Source organism: Bombus fervidus, chromosome 9 (genome assembly GCF_041682495.2).
Source record: "Bombus fervidus isolate BK054 chromosome 9, iyBomFerv1, whole genome shotgun sequence".
NCBI classification, from domain to species: Eukaryota; Metazoa; Arthropoda; class Insecta; order Hymenoptera; family Apidae; genus Bombus; species Bombus fervidus.
Genome location: NC_091525.1, coordinates 2,273,276 through 2,277,586, shown reverse-complemented (window position 1 = coordinate 2,277,586; position 4,311 = coordinate 2,273,276).

The window sequence follows — 4,311 nt, the reverse complement described above, 5'->3', positions numbered from 1 at the left end:
CGTAAGCACGATGTTCTTATCAATCGAATGTGAGGAGACGACATCGATCGATCGTGATGTTATGGCTTTGTAGGGAAGGCGCTGGAACGCTGGAAGGCAAACGTCGTCGCTAATTTATTCGTGGAAGCACCAAGAGCGCCGACACCCTCTCCAAATTTCCTCTTCCGACGTACGCGATTCGATCATGTCGGCCTACGTTATTTTGCCGTCGGAACACAGCACAGGAACCACTTATATTTGTGTTTATTACGTCGAGATGTGACGTCATTTCCTGAGGGAAGGAGGACGGAATAACCTCATCACCGTATCCCACAGACTCGGCGGCAGTGATTCCCCCTTTGAATGGAGCCAAGTGGTTCGTACCTCTCTCTTTCCCTCTCGGCCTTCAACTGCTTCCTTGCCTTACAGTCCGTATTCTTTCGTTCTTTTCATTTTCTTCTCTAGTCTCTTATTTTTCGCGCCTTTATGCAAAAATGTCGCACTGGAATTTGTCGCATTTTGCTCTATTGTCTGAAAGAATTCGTAATTCAATTTTAAAAAGGTAATTTCCAGAAAATAGCTATTTCGTGATTCTTATCATAGCACGTGCGATAGAACTTTGCATTGAAATGAAAGATATTTCAGAAATAGATTATCGTCATTAGATGTATATTGTTTCCACGAGATAGTAATTTACTAATATGATATTTGTTCCCTATGTGCGTTATTTTCACAACGAACGTCAGAGTAAATACATGCACAGATGCTTGGTTCACAGTTTTTATTGCTCAACTGCGGAAACGCTTCAAACATTTAATTTAACCAGAGGTGTTTAATTCAATCTTTCTCTGTTACGAAATTAAACAACGCCTGTTTCGTTGAAATTGATCAACTAACTACCATATTGGAAAAAATTGTTCTACTTCGATTAGTACATATTTTTCTCCTAGGCTATTACAAACAATTCAATTTTATTTGTGTGAAAATGTTCAAATGAAATATCTTTCTACCTCCAATACCTAGCCGCATAATCGATGGAAGTAAGAAGGTAATCATCGGTAGAATCTTACAATTTTCTTGTTAGAATTGACTTAAATTTGAGACTAACAATCGGTTCGTTTAGGATTCGACAGTCTGTTATTCCCGAATGGAAGGTAAAATGAAATACTCATAATACTCGTGCATGAATAGTCGTAACATAGGCGTACACAGACAGTTAACTTGATATTCGTCTGACAGGTCAGTCCTTCCCTTTAACCAACTATACCAACCTAGCTATTTGGCTAGCGGACCTCTACCCTCGGCGATAGCGCTATTTAGCGTCCCAGTGGCGCAAGTGCAAAGTGTCGTGCCATTACAGGGTGGCAGACGCGGCGCTCCATTAAGCAACGTACGTTTCGCGTGGCCGTATAGAGACGTGTGCCGTAGTAGCATGGCCGTGAAACGAATAGAAGGATACCTACCAAGGGAGTATGGGTCGAAGCGTGCAGGAATAGCTGCATTTCGGGCGAAACACGCCTTTAATTAAACCGAAAGGGGGACGTGTATTGTCATTTTCAAGCCAGACTACGATGTATCCAGTGTGTGGTACTTGGTTGGCCAGTTTACCGGAGACTCTCCTACGGTAGTACGTGCACTCTCGCGAAAATTTGCGCCATTTCGTTTCATTCGCGAAACTCTGGCCGACAGGGACGAGGCAAAACCCATCTAACGAGATCTTCCGCTCGAATTCTCGAGAGGGAACCGAATAGTTCCTTCTCTCTCTTTTACTACGCTACGTATCTATCTGTCCCTTCGTTTCTGTATCCTTTTTTATGTAATCGATGGCATTTGATCGAACCGCTCATAGCCGCCAACGTTTTTTCTTTTATCTTCTTGAAATTCCTTTCATCTACGAAAATTCGATATACCTCTATGCGTTGGTATACACGGGAAAGATTATTTCATAATGTTTCGCATTTATTTAAGCATAAAGAAACTGCATCGTTGTAAATTATAAATAACTAGATATATGTTTTATTAAGAGGTAGATAACGAATTTGATTTAAATTTATAAATGCGGTGTTGCTTTCGTACCTTTTATTTTTAATATCTTTAATTAGCATGTTTAAATAGGAATTCTTAACTCTTAACAAAATTTTCGAACAGCATAAAATTTTATGATTAAGTCAAATGTATAGTCTATGATTCATACAACGTTCTAGAAAATTTTAAAAATATAATAAAAGTTTGTATTTATTCGAACGTCGATATTCGGTACTATTCGTTTTATTTTATAATTTCGAAAGCAAACAACTGTACGCAATGGAAAGTTATCGAATAGTGCATTGTAAAATTATACAGATCGTATGCAGAAAATTTGATTTTGCACAAAAGGTCTTTCACTGCTTTTGCCGGCATTTTAATGGCAGCATCGGTATTGTTCGTTACTTTTAAAGGGGGATTCCCCGCGCGTACATACATATGTATAATCTTGGGTGCGTGATGAAGACGTATACTTACAAAAGCAAGACTTCCTGGCCGAAATGCTGAACACAATTGATAGTGATTGCAAGAAACGAATGAAACGATGATCTTGATTGCTTCATTAGAGTTCTATACAAAGCCTATTGATCTTTTTCTCGTATTAAATACAATAATTTTGATCCTATAATTTCTATTTTAGAATTTCGATTTGATTGTGAAACGAATCAGAAAGCGAAATTTGTTTGTAAAAAATTGGTTAGCTTTTTTAAATTTATTTTTATTTTTTTTTTTTTTTTATTACTTACCTTCTACTCTATTTGCACGAAAAAAGGAAATCATTAGAAAGAATTCATGAAAAAGACCTTACGATGCAGAGGTAAAGGGGGAAAATTAGAGAATTCGTTTAATCCTTCGGTTATAATAAGATATTCATCGTATGTATGTATGAAAGAGATAAAACAAATAAAAGAGTTACAAATATTTTCTAAGGAAAACGTCGAGAATTAGCATTGATTCTATTCTCGTAAATTTTAAACCTTTTAACACTTTTGAAAGTTGTAATATTGTACAATTGGATTAACGTTCGTTAAAAACTGTAATAAGTACAGTGCTGGAGCGAAAATGTATGGAATGGGAAGCAGAGCTTTGGCGATATAACAGTACATACTTGCGAAGTAAAGTTACATTAGGGTGGTACATGTGAAATGTCGTTTTCCCAAACTTTGTAGTTAGCACGCAGATAACGTACCATAAATTGTGTCCAATATTTAATCGTTAGAAACGATATTAGAGAGAAAGAAAAATGAAGAAATGGAGGGACGTTTCTATCGCAAAAGGTATTTATAGTAATAAAATTGTTGTAACTTTATTATTGAAGTTTATGAATTATCGGGGTATTAATGTAACTTTTTTGAAGTTGAGTTTGAAAGCTGTTAAAAGCGTAAAAGCATTTATTATTTACTCCAACTTCAATTTTGATTGTGTGTTACGTATTTTGTACTTTGTGGAAGGGTGGATATTGAATTGAAATTTCCTGTTGGTAAAAATTTTATTCCCACGAATGACGCATTGTTGAAGAATTATGCGAAACTCGTTCGGCTTTACTAAAGTCTTCCCCTGGTGAATCCGATACTTTTTTCTTCTTTTTTCCTTTTGACAGTCGACTGTCGTCATTAGGACTTTACAAGCTCGACGCGAACTCTCCGAAGGGATACGTGCCGGGAATCGCGACTTTATACGAGCTTCGAGAAGAAAGCTTCTACGATTCTAAAGCGACCGTTATACATTTTGCGGGGCGGAAAGGTTTCGTGACCTCTTATTCATTGGGAAATCGACGTAGCGTGGGTTGAAAATAAACCTAACCCGAAAGACTTGTAAATCCGTCTTTGCTTGTCGTAAATGTTAATCAATACCCTCTGCTGTTACTACAAATAACATTCTGACGATCTAGATATTTTAGTCGAGAGTGTTCATCACCCTTGTCCATTTCAAACAAACTCCCTTTTTCAAATTTTAAATGCAAAAATGTTCTTCTATTCGAACTCGTGTCTTTCTATTAATTCGATCAAATGAATAAATAACGATAGATCATTTCATATTGACCCATCTTGTATAGAGTAAATCTCGAAATACCATAATACTTTGCAAAACTATTTTTAATCATGAACGTACAAGATAATAAGATCATCGAGTATCTCTCGAATGATAGTTATTGGACGTCGTGTGTGTCTATAATTACCATAATCATTACTTTCAACTGATAAAATTGTAGTACTGCGGATGCTCCAATATCCTCGACATTCTTTCAACCTTGAATTTAGCGTTCAGGGCCACAAGCTTGATAGGGATTACAGTTTAACTGTACAC